The sequence below is a fragment of the Amblyraja radiata genome, chromosome 34, assembly GCF_010909765.2.
Source record: "Amblyraja radiata isolate CabotCenter1 chromosome 34, sAmbRad1.1.pri, whole genome shotgun sequence".
Taxonomy (NCBI): domain Eukaryota; kingdom Metazoa; phylum Chordata; class Chondrichthyes; order Rajiformes; family Rajidae; genus Amblyraja; species Amblyraja radiata.
The window spans coordinates 24,907,470-24,921,030 of NC_045989.1; the positions used below are offsets into that span (position 1 = coordinate 24,907,470).

Below are 13,561 nucleotides of genomic sequence, written 5' to 3' on the forward strand. Positions count from 1 at the left end.
TTGGCCTGGTATTCCGGTTGGGGGGGGGGGGGGGCAACGAAGGACGCTGACGTCAGCGCGCCGGGCGCTCCTCGGGGGGGGGGGGGAAAGGGGGTCACTGACGTCAGCGCGCCGGGCCCCCCCCCCCCCCCTACCACCCGGCCTCCCTCGTCTCGCCATTTGCCCTGGAGCGGCATTACTCACTCATCGACCCTCCTCACCACTCAAGACTCATCACAACCCACACACCTTTTGGCTGAGGAAGAGATATCCAGGTGACATTCCTGGATGTTCTTAGAAAGTTCCTGGAATTTAAAAAAAGAAACATGAGGTAAAAAGGCATTTAGACAGGTAGACACCAGGACTCAGGTAGACAATAATTGCTAGCATATTTCAAGAGGGCTAGAATACAAAAAAAAAGGGATGTAATGATTTGTGCGGGTGTCAGGAGAATATGGGGAGAAGGCAGGAGAGTTCATTCATTCTTCCCCCGCACAATTAAAGCATGGAATAGTCTTCACCCTGCCATAGTTACTCAACCAGACGCAACTAAATTTAAGGTAGCCCTTCTTCTCCTTTTTTGTTTAAGTCCACCCTCCGCCACCTCCAGTTTAAATTCCATTTCGAATATTTGAGGGCCAAGAACCAAGAATGGGGTTAGGAGGGAGAGATAGATCGGCCATGATTGAATGGCGGTGTAGACTTGATGGGCTGAATGGCCTAATTCTGCTCCTATCACTTATGACACAAAAAGCTGGAGTGACTCAGCGGATCAGGCAGCATTCGTGGAGAGAATATATAGAGCTCACTTCACATTTGTATCACAACACCCACTGAAGAAGGGTTCTGACCCGAAATCACCCATTCCTTCTCTCCAGAGATGCTGCCTGTCCTGCTGAGTTACTCCAGCTTTTTGTGTCTATCTTTATTGTAAACCAGCATCTGCTGTTCCTCCCCACACATTTGAACAGGTACATTAATGGGAAAGGTTTAAAGGGCAATGCATATGGACTCAGTGGGTGGTTTTGTACATTCAGGTTGCTGAACATTTGGACAGGTAAATGGATAGGACAGGTTTAGAGTGATATGGGCCAAATGCAGGCAGATGGGACAAAGATAGATGGGGGCATGTTGGTTGGTGTGGCCAAAGTTGAGCCAAAGGGCTTTTTTCCACACTGTATGACAATAATAAGAATGTGTGCTTATATATGGTGACAGTCTTGCTGAGCTGTATGCACAAAGACATTTCACTGTGCCCTGGTGCCTACATGAAATGAGCTGGCAGAATGATAGTGGCGGGAAAAAAAAATTCTGCCTGACATGGTGAGTTTTTCCAGCACTTTGTGTTTTACTAAAGATTCCAGCATTGTCAGCTCCTTGTGTTGCTTTGGGACAAGTACGTGGATTGGAAAGGTTTGCAGGGATATGGGGTATGTGCAGGCAAGTAGGACTAGCTCAGCAAGGCACCTTGGTCGACATGTTATATTGGGCTAAAATACTTGATTCCCTATGCTCCATGGCTCTATGATAACACTGAAACCCCTAATCTATGCGTAAGAAGCACTCACGCCCAGGTTAAACGACAATGTGCGCACCACCCATCTCTTCAGGCACCTCCTACCTCTTGTTCAGAAGGGTTGGTTCATATCTGCCTCATTGACATACACCTTTTTCTTCCACAGATGCTGCTTGACCTGCTGAACTTGCAGGGTTTTAAAGGCAAGTCATCTTCAATCTCGAGGGACTATCCAAGTAGAAGATCCAATAATTACCAAGATGAGGGAAATAGGTACAGGACGCTCTTCATCCCATCTAACATTCAATGGAAACAAAATACTTTAATTTTTTTGACCTGAAGCCCTTAAGAAAAGTCCCAACCCAAAACGTTACTTATCCCTGCTGAGTTACTTCAGTACTTTGTGTCTTTTCTTACTTTAAATTCAGTAGTGCTCTACATAACAGGGATATTCCACAGCACATTACAGCCAAATAAATCAGGTCAGTGTTGTGTAAAATATCAGCAGTTAATTTGTGTTCATCAAACTTCAATAGATAGCACCAGATAATCTGCCTTAGTGATGTTGATCATATTAGCAGGATACTGCAGATAATCCTGATTAAGTCATGACTAATCCATATCTCAATTCCACTTCTACTCACAGTTTATAATCTGTACACGGTAGTATTCCTACCTCTGAACTAATAGTTTATGGATTCAAATCCTAGTCTAGCATCTTGAAAGCTAAAATCTAGGTAGTCGGAGCAGTGAATTGCTGAGGGAGTGTTGGACTGCCAAAAAAAAAGTAAAAATCTAGGCCCTGCCTAGTTTCTTAGTTGGATTGAAAAGATCACATGGGATTTTTTTTCCCCAAAGAATGAGAAATGATAGCAATTATTCTCAATGGTTAAAAATGCCACCAGAAGAGTACTTTAAACATTGAAAAGTAAATGATTAACAAAACATAGCCAAATATTTGAAGATGGCTAGAGTGGTTGATAAGGCATCTTAAAATGCATAAAAATCTGAAACAAATGAATAGATAGTGGCATTGAATAACAAAGGAAAGAGTCCATGATGAACCTTTATAATTTATTTGTCAGGCCTTATTTCTAGGCTGCACAGTATTAGAGTGGGGACAGAAATTTACCAGTATGTTCCTAATTTGAGAAACTTTATTAAGAGATACTAATTGTTTTCTTTGGAGCAGAGTAGGTTTAATTAACATATTCAAACAAGTGGGGATTTCAATAAGATAGGAGGGGGGGGGGGGAATTATTTACATTGGCAAGAGAGTCAGTGAACATTTAATAAAATTGGGAACAAATGTAATTATTAAGGGAATTGATTTGCAAGGCATGTTCCTGCATTCTGGAATTCACTACTTGTGGGCCAGTGGACAAAGTGACAGCAATATTCAAAGGGAAAATGAATAGCTGAAAAGAACAGGATGTGATGCTAATTAAATAGCTCTTTGAATAGCACCACAGAAGCAAATAACATTCTGTACTGCATGAAAGCATTGAAGGAACAAACCTGCCCAGCAAATAAGTGATCAACAGTTGGGAGTTGAGCAGGCTCACCAAGACGTAGATTAGGCTTCACTTACATGGGTTTATGGTCTACTTATGTAAAAAGAAGAGTGCTGCTGCAGCAGAAGCAGTTTGGAGGAGGATTATTGGACTGATATCTGGAATCGTCAGGCTGTCCTATGAGGGAAAGTTGGACAAGCTACACTTGCTGCTGCTGGAGTTTGGAAGAGTGAGAGGGAATTGATTGTAACTCAGAACATCCTGTGCCATCATGATCGGGTGGGTGTGGAGTGAATGCTTCCTCTTGTGGGAGAACTAAGGTCACTGTTTGAAAGTAGTGGGCCACCCCTTTATTAGAGAGAAGAGGTCAATTTATTTCAAAGAATCATGAATAGTTACAGAACAATAAAAGGCTATCTATCTATCTATCTATCTATCTATCTATCTATCTATCTATCTATCTAACTCTTCCTGAAAGAGCAGTGGAAATAGAATCTGGATATTTTTAAGGCAAAGGTAGATTGATTCTTGATAAACTAGTGAGTGAATGATAACTCTGAAGAAGTGTCTCGACCTGAAACGTCACCCATTCCTTCTCCAGAGATGCTGCCTGTCCCGCTGTCCTCCAGCAGTTTGTGTCTATCTTCAAGTGAATGATAACCACAGGTAGCAGGAATGCAGAATCCTGAAGAATAAAGATTCCTGCAGGTTGCTAAAATCTTAATAAGGGGCCAAATGGCTGTCCCTAATTCATATATTCTTATGTAAATTGTGATAAACATTGTTACCTCAAACTATCAGCGAGTAGGCATAGTGAACATCCAATTGGACAATCCATCCCAAAGTATTGGTATTGCATTCATGTCTCAGTTCCCCCCCCCCCCCCCTCCATTTTCTATTATACACTATTTAAATATCTGTGGTTAAAAGCACCTACTTTTCCACAGACATTCCCATTGAATCTCTGACCCATAATTTTCTCGTCTCAATAATATTTAACATCATAAATCGTTCCCTATTGTCATAAACTATAAATCCTTTTCAAAATTACCAACATTCTTTTTTTAATTTAAAAATGTCAATGATTAATATTTGCAAATATTTAAAGAAATTGCTGAAAAAATTAACTGGTCAGGTCTGAAGAAGGGTCTCGACCCGAAACGTTGCCTATTTCCTTCGCTCCATAGATGCTGCCTCACCCGTTGAGTTCCTCCAGCATTTTTGTCTAACTGGTCAGGTAGATCAGTGGGAAGAGAAACAGTTAATGTTTCAGGTCAAAGGTGTTTAGTCATCCTGAAAAAGAGAATAAAGTTATTATTCAGTTGCGGAGCGTGCAGAGAAGTTTGATTTTTGTTTTTTTGTGTGTTTCTGCTTCATGGGCATTGTTTCTTTCCTATAAAAGTATTTGCTTATTCTATCATTTCCCAAATCTGTTTATATTGCTCACTTTTCCCTCCTTTGACATATGTTATGACATTTCCTATATTAAAGGTATTATTAAAGTGCCACGTTTTGAATTTAATAATGAGCCCAATTCAGTTTTGAAGAACATAAATTTATTTAAAATCTCCAAATAACTATTCCAGATTAAAGCTATTAACATACAACATGGTGCTTCAATTGCACAAGAATATCTTTGTAGGATTGTTGAAACCATATCTGTTATCAATATTTAACTTTAGCCACTAATTTAGTTTACTCTCGGCCATTTTGAAGCTGATTTGTAAATCCTGAATTTTACCTGTGATTAAAATCTAAACATATTGAGGGATGGCAAATTGCCAAGTTTGTTCTCATTCCTTTCCGAATTGATTTGTGGTTTTTAAGAGATAATGCATGAATAAACTTTACAGAATGAACTTTAGTTTTCACAACTTCAGTTGCAGTTTTAATGTGGGGAATGTGACAGGCTATTTGCACACAGAGGTTCTCATAAACAGTAATACGATAATGTCTGCATAATCTACTTTAGTGAAGCCAATTGAAGGAAAATATAGGGCAGGCCACCAGGGAGAACCCTCCGTCAAATGACTGCAGTGGGATCCTTTGCAGTTACTGAAAGACGCATTGAAATCTAGTTTAACAGCTTACCCTAACAATAGCACATCCACCAGTTTAGCACTCAAACACTTTAACTTCTCATCAGTTTACTTTCAACCATAGTAACATATTTTTTATTTAATTGAAAGATACAGCATGGAAACAGGCTCTTTAACCCACTGAGACCACGCTGACCATCGATCACCTGGTCTACTAGTTGTTATCCCACTTTCGCTTCCACTCCCTACACACCAGGGACAATTTACAGAGCGCAATTAACCTACAAACCCGCACGTCTTTATGATGTGGGAGGAAACCTGAGCATCTGTAAGGAACTAAGGCGAACAAAGGGAGAAGATACAAAACCACACAGACAGCACCCGAGGCCAGGATTTTTTAGTTTAGTTTAGATTAGTTTATTGTCACATGTACCGAGGTCCAGGGAAAAGCTTTTGTTGCATGCTAACCAGCTAGTGGCAGACAACACATGATTATAATTGAGCCATTCACAGTGTACAGATACATGATAAAGGAATAATGTTTAGTGCAAGGTAAAGCCAGTAAAGTCTGATCAAAGATAGTCCAGGGTTCCCCGGTGAGGTAGGTAGTAGTACAGGTTCGCTCTCTAGTTGGTGATAGGATGGTTCAGTTGCCTGACAACAGCTGGGAAGAAACTTAATCTGGAGGTGTGCATTTTCACACTTCTTATACTAGGTCTCTGGTGATGTGAGATGGCAATTCTGCCAGCTGCACCACCTTTGCTCAGAATAATTCCCAGGTAATAAGTTTAGTAACAGTCAGGCCTAAAAGGTAAGCTCACTGGGTAGATTGCTAGAAACATGAGTTACTCTTGCAGCCCATTTCTGCGTGAGGTTCTGCCACATGATGCTGGGAAACAGCATACTCCTGAGCTGAAAAACATAATCATTCTGCCTCCATGACAACTGATTAGCAACAGCGTTGAAACCGTTGTATGGGAAGTACAGCGTTGCCAATTTTATGCGGTTGCTTGCTCAGTACAAACAGGATTAACACCAGTGAGAACACTTTGTGGATCATAACATTTACAGGTTAATGTAATGTTATGCTGTATTTTTGGATGAGTAAGTTCCCTGCAAATAATTATTGCTGATCCAGAAATCCATCAAGTATTGTAATACTCTTTGAAAACCAATTATTTGATATTTCCTGTCCTTGTTGACTCAAACCCAATCCTATATACTTACCAGAGCTGGGTTGAAACTGAAAGAGACAGGCACTCTGACACAAAATAAACCTTTCAGCTATTAAAATACGAATGTTCATCTTTTTTGTTCAGGACGTCATTCCTAATGCCGAATGCCATGATCACCATTCGATGGGACTTTGCCCAACAACCCCACCCCTCCCCAACTCCATCTCTGCTATTTGCAAAGCTGTTTATTATCTGATGGAATCCAGTGATAATATGTCTCCACACAATTTATCACAATAATATTGAAGTCTTTACTTCAATATAATCGTACGTCTTCAAACTGCTGCTTTAGGCACCAAAGAATTCTGCATATTCTGGTCTGGTCGCTGTTCAGCAGCCCTACTTGTGGTCAGTTGACAATGACAGGATGTACAGCTTCCTATGGCTGAGCAGCTTGCTCACAATTTATTGCCAAAGGTCATTTAGATATTAGTGGAAGAGGTTAACATGTTCAGAATAGGATACCCAATAAAAGAATCTCAATGGTACTTATATTCTCACATGTGGTAAAAACTAATACAGTGAAATACTTTTCATTACAAAAATCCAGAGTATTGTTATACCCCCGATTAGCAAATATACAGAAATATGCATGCATGAGACGCCATGTTTTGCCGCCAATTAGCAAAGTTCACACTCCAGTTCTTATGAGAGATGCCTGTTCCAGGCAAGTCCCAGGTTGTTGCAGGCAGCCAGCATCTCCTTTCTTGGACGCAACATCCCTCTCGTCGCTCATCCACCTTTGGTCCCTGTGGGTGCCTTCCACACTGAAAAGCATAAAGTTTTGTTTCGAGCCAGTTTAGAGATGCAGTGTGGAAACAGGCCTTCGGAAACACGCCATTGATCACCCATACACTAGTTCTATGTTATCCAACTTTTACAGCCTACACACTAGGGCCAAGTTACAGAAGTCAATTAACCTACAATCTTTGATTGTGGGAGGAAACCAGAGGACCTGGAGAAAACCCACGCGGTCACAGGGAGAATTGACAGACAGCACCCGAGGTCAGGATGGAACCTGGGTCTCTGGCGCTGTGAGGCAGTAACTCTACCGCACACTGAAAGTCAAAATAAAAGCTGAATACAAAAGTCTGAACAAGGCTTTCATCAGCATTATCACAGCTGCAGAGAATGTGGTTTGATGCACATTTGATTTGTCAAGAATGTGCACCAAAAATGCAGCCTGGTAATAACTGAAGCAAAAACAAATTGACTAAATGTGCAAAGTTCATGTCACAGTCAAAGGGAAAAAGGGGTCTACTAAAGACAAGCGGTGTGGTGCTGTGCACCATGCAACATCTTCGAGGGAGCATACACTGAATAAGTAGACAATCATTGACTTTTTCACTAAAGTATTAATTGTGTTATAACGAGGGTTTACTGTAATAGGATCATTACCAGAGATATTGCCATAAGTATTTAGAAAGCTTAAAGAATTGGGTCTCTACCTAAACTGATACGTAATCAGAAACTCGTCCCATAACATGTCCCAAATCATGTTGGAATGTAGAATTTTTGTCCATTAGCTGTAAACTTGTGCTTTTATGACTCATTTTGCAATATAAATAGGAAAAAGGCAACAGTCACCGACTATGGAGGAGGGTTAAGAAACAAAATATGTCTAAAAAGAAAAGAGGAAAGAAAAGCAAAGGATATAAATAGCCCAGGAAGTGGTCTAGAACAGCAATGTAATAGTAAGATTAAACGAGAACTTACCAGTTTGAGGTTTGATCTGTATTTTATGAGGAGTTACGATGAGGGATTACGTGAAGAAGCCCGCCAGGCGCATGCGTGTCATTCTTCAAAGCAGCAGGTGTGGAATCACAGATAACTGTAATGACTAAACATAGTAAGATTAGAGAAGAGATTCCAGTTGAGTATATGATCAAGGGTGGGAGCGGAGGGCACGTAATCCCTCATCGTAACTCCTCATAAAATACAGATCAAACCTCAAACTGGTAAGTTCTCGTTTAATCTTACTATTTTACTTCGGAGTCACGTGAGTGACTACGTGAAGATTTTAAAGCTCTGTGATTTCATGCCATGGAACGAGTCCATGCATCACGTCTGCCTTAACTGTTGGGAGGATTGTGTTAACATAATTTGGACATGAATTCGACATTGAAATCATAAAATTTTTAACACAAGTTTATAACCCCTTTATATGGGTTTAAATTAATTTACAGAACTTAAATTGTTTCTGCAAATGTTCCAGGTTTCATTCCTGGTTTTACAAATAATTGGAATGTTTTTCCCCTCCAGACCATCCTGCTGCCTTGAGGATTTGGTCCATTGGTACATCCAACTGTATCGCTGCCGATGTAGCTGCAGCCCTGGTGGAAAGAGATTTTTTAAAAATTTGTATCCACCCCAGCCTGTGTTTAGCAACTGTTTCAGCCATCTTGAGATGGCCTGGACCGTCACTCTTGGTGTGGTTGCTAGTGGCTGATAAAAAATGTGCCTTTTCATTGCCTCTTAGGATATTCGTTTTCTCCATGTGTAACGACAGATGTTTTATTATACACAGACGGTCATCTGTTGGGTATGACCTAATTGTATATAGAGGCCTGCTGATCCCTTTTTCTGTTCTGCTTACTATCTCATAAATATGAAACGTAATATTTTCCGTTGAGAAAGTCATGTTGTCCAGTCTTGTTTTGCAGTGACTGTATCCTCTGTGCCGTGACCAATACCATTAGCATGACCGTTTTAATGTCAGTCTGTGTAAAGACAGAACTGTTGCTGGAGACCACTCCTGAGCATCTTCAGGATTATACTCACATCCCATATATGGGAGTATCTGGTACTCCTCATAAGCTTTGTACCAGTGGGTCAGTCCCAACAGTGTAATGGTCTGTCCCCTGCCATAGGTAAGTCGATAGGGCACTTCTGGCGCAGTTGATGGCACTGTAACTGAGCCCCTCATCGTAGTGGAGGCCTGCCAGATATTCCTGAACAGATGGGATGTTCATGTCTCTGATTCCATGTTTGATACCACTGGGAACCATGGTTGTGTAGGCCAATCGGGTACTACCAATTCCAGATGCAGAGTCTGTTGTATTTCCTTAATACCCGACTGATGAGGCAGGAAAGGAGGGAATGCGTAAATAAACAATTTCCCCTCCCCTCCAATGCAGCGAAAATGCATCTGTCGCCGCTGCCCCAGGGTCTGGTTCCTGTGTAACATAACTTGATAACTGGGACCTGGTGCCTGCCACTGAATTTAGTCTTCCTGGTAGATAAGTGGTTGATATCCAAATATCTTTCTGGAGACACCATTGCCAATTTGTATGGCCAGATTGTCACATGATGTCGATTTGTTTCCACCCTGTGGTTAATGTATGCTACCACGGTGGTATTGGTATTGGTGGCTCCGCACCAATTGTATTGGCATCAGTTTGTAGTACCATGGAAAAGGTTACTGACAATGCCTGGATAGGAACAAGGCTAGAGTTATCTATCCACCATTTTAGTTCCATTTTAGCCTGATTGGTAGTTTCACAGATCTGTCAAAGTGACCTGCATAATTTAGAGTGCTTGTTTTTTGCTCTCTGTATGTTTTGGTAATGTAGAGGTCCAAATTGTGTGGCTGGGAAGGCAGCCATCATTATGCCAATTACTTTGGCTACCAATCTGATGGATGGTTTGCTGATGACAGTGAGGTTTTTATAAGCCTCTATTAAATCTGTAGCCTTTCCCTTAGGCAGAGTCACCGACATGTGAACTGAGTCAATGGTGAAACCCCAGGTAGTCCATAGTAGTGGAAGACGCTAGTTTAGATTTAACTGGATGAAATTCCAGTTCCCCAAATAACTTTTTTTTGTGGCTGTTACAGTTTGTTTGGCCAATTCCAAAGTTTTTGCACATAATGAGTATGTCATCTAAATATGCCATGACCATGTGTATATGTTTCCGTAGAAACGCTTGGGCTGGTTTCAAACATTTTTGTGAACAGCCTGGGCTGATGATAACCCATTTGGCAGTGCTTTATACTGCTAGAGTTGTCCCATCCAGTTGAATTTAAGTAACATCTGTGGTCACCTGTTCAAGCGCTTTTGATTGCAACATGCGCCTTAATTTAGTTCAACAAAGAAACTGACAAGTTACTAAAGGCACTGAATAGTAAGCATCTTTAAAAATGATGCTGGCCATTGAAGTAACCTTTGGGAATTAATTGTTAAGCAGTAACAAAGGTATCTATTTTGTTAGATCTATGATGATGCGATGACCATCATCTTTTTGTTTATATCTCAGACACGAATTTTAATGGTTCGTGTTGAGTATTCTCAATTACACCTTTTATGTAAAGCCGCTTCAGTTCAGCTTGCGCTTTTGATTTCTTTCATCAGAAAGCACGAACATTCGGTTCAGTATATGTTGAACTGAAGGGCTGTACCTGTGTATAAACTCTATTGTATATCCCTGGATACTGCTTAAGATGTAGATAGCGGTTGTTATCATGCTCCATGCATTCAGAAGAGAGTGTTATCTCCACCCAATCTCCGTGCCCACTGTTTGTAAGGAACCAGACCCACCTACCTCCATAGTTAGCAGTGGCAGGTTTACCTTTTTGTAGGTTCTTCGCTGTTGTAGCGCTGGGGTCTGGATTTACGGTTGGTTTGCGTTGGAGGTCCTGCATCTTCCGAGAAGGCCGGTCTGGGCCATGGCCTAAAAGACTCATGTTTTTGAGTATCGGTCCTTCGAGCTTTCACCAGTTTTGCTGGTGGGGGTGCTAGGTTCCAGTAGGTTCTCTTGTTCCTGCACCCCTTGCACACTTTCTTCTGCGGACCCCTCTTCCAGGTCAGCCCAGAACTGACCCGCAGTGCTTCCTTCTGATGAGGTAGAAGCACTGTGCAGCCCTTAAAGAGGTACTGCTGTGGGTTATCATAGGGCCCACAGTGACCCGACTCCATGTCCCGGAGTCTGTCACGTTGGAGCAGAGCTCCATACACCACTTCTTCCCGCTCCAGCGCTCTCGGGCGCTGGCCGCCGGCGGTGATTCAAAGTCGGACTCCTCTGAGTCCACGACCTTGTTTGTTTTGTGTCTAGCCTTTCTTCCCGGCCGCGTGGATCTGGCCGGTGCGGAGGCGACATTGGGCACAGCTGATCCCACTATGGGTGATCCAAGTGCCGCAGGCTGCTGCTGGCTGCCCGCTGCTCCACGGTCCTCCTTCTCCAGCTTTGTCCTTACTGTCCTTCCGTGGAGTGGATATGGCCGGTGTGGAGGACATCTGGCACAGCTGATTCCATCTAGCCCACCAGCTTTGTCGCAGCCCGTTGTTTCTGCACCTGCAATCAGCATAGAAATGCAAAAAAGACCGCAGCTCTTACCTGCAGGACCAAGTTTAAATCGTTGCTACGGGTGAGCGTCATTCTACCCCGTCTGCTGCCGTTAATGACTGGTCAAGTCAACGGCCCCATTTGAATGGTCTCCCGCCCGGCCGTGGTGTTCTGGCCGGCGCGGGACCAAAAATCGGCACTGCTCTCCTTATAACGGGAGATAAACGTACCTTTGGCTGCTGCTGCCGGCTGCCGGCGACTCAGCTGTCTTCCCCAGCCAGCTTCACTAGCAGCACTGTGGACACTCCTTTGTCCAGCTTCCCCTCCTGTACAGACCTAGCGCGGGGAAAACATTAGTTTTGCTCCCTCTCCCGCCCGGCCCAAGTCGGAAGCTATTCCCATTACGGGAGCCGATTCCGGCCGCAGCTGTTGTCCCCTGTTGCGCTTACTCCACCTGGCTTAGCCACGGCAGGAGCGCAATCTCCTTTTGTCCCCTAATTTTAAAAAAGGGGACAGAGCACAAATACAACCCACTGTCTTTGTGGGTTGTTGGCTCCCATTTGGTCCACCCGTTTGGGGTGAAGTTTGGCACTCGCTCCCGTTATGGGAGATGGTGGTGCCGACGTCCGTTGCTGGCTGCCTGTTGCTTTTCAGCGGCAGCTCGGCAGCCTTCCTGCAATGAAGAAAAAGGTAAGGAAATCTCTTACCTGTGTTGCTGGTTCTCAACCTGCCGTTTCGGGAGGAACGTCCTTCCTCCCGCTGTGATTTCCGCAGCTCCACGGACCCATGTAGCGTCCTCGGGGCTGTTGTCCGAGTTTGTCGGACTGACGGCTCCGGAGTCGGAGCTGAAGACGCACGGACTCCCGCTAAGGGAGACTGTCGTGCCACTTGCCGTTGCTGGCTGCCTGCTGCTTGCAGACTCCTCCCCCGCCAGCTTTCAACAGCCTTCTGTAGAAAAAAAAAGTAAGTATGGAACGAAGTTCCCTTACCTTACTGTTGCAGGTTCGAAACCCTGCCGTTCGGGAGGAACGACCTTCCTCCCGACAATGACGAGTTGCAATGCGTGTAGCGCAATTACACGCATGCGCCTGGCGGGCTTCTTCACGTAGTCACTTACGTGACTCCGAAGTAAAATCAGATGGTTATAAATACAGTGAGAGTATCTGCTACTGAAACTGAGTTTAGCTTTTAACAGGGATGCGCATAGTGAATGTGATAAAACAGTGGAATTGTGGGCAACTACACATTCTAAAGAACCAGACACAGAAAGAATTACAGGATAGCAACAGAAAAATCAGGGCAAAGAATTTAACATTGTAGTTTAAGATAGAGATGGGAAGAAAAGGAATGTGAAGTAGCTGCTTTTGACACATAATGCACTCACTTTGTATGGGATCAAAGCTGATTTTGGCAGTGCCTTTCTTTTATAAATAGCTATGGAAACACTGTTTCTTTATATTTTTGACATATTAATCTTTCAGTCATTCCTTGCTTTTTCTGTTTATAAGGACGTAAGGTCATAAATAATTGGAGTAGAATTAGGCCATTTGGCCCATCGCGTCTACTGCGCCATTCAATCATGGCTGATCTATCTCTCCCTCCTAACCCCATTCTCATGCCTTCTCCCCATAACCTCTGACACCTGTACTAATCAAAAACCTATCTATCTCTGCCTTTAAAATATCCACCGATTTTAAAAAAAAAATTGTTTTAATTTTATGCGTGAAATGTTTAAGTTTTTATGCGCGATGCTCCGGTATTCCCTGGGAAACGTCTTCTCATTTTGCACTGTACAACTGTTGCTTTGCAAGATGACAATAAAGGATGATAATGATAATAATAATGATAATAATGACTTGGCCTCCACAGCCCGCTGTGGCAAAGAATTCCACTAATTCACCACCCTCTGACTAAATACATTTCTCTTCAACTCCTTCCTAAAAGAACGTCCTTTAATTCTGAGGCTATGACACCCACTCTTAACTGAACTGGAAAGCG

The 13,561-nt window shown here is 42.8% G+C and overlaps 1 protein-coding gene across 1 annotated transcript in view; it reads left to right on the plus strand.

The window, feature by feature from the left end:
- Positions 1 to 157: 157 nt before the first annotated feature.
- Positions 158 to 13,561, plus strand: part of tm6sf1 (transmembrane 6 superfamily member 1) — a 55,465-nt gene continuing 42,061 nt past the window's right edge. The window contains exon 1 of the mRNA XM_033050085.1: positions 158 to 254. The gene's annotated coding sequence lies outside the window, so the exon portion shown is untranslated. The remainder of the gene's footprint in view (positions 255 to 13,561) is intronic.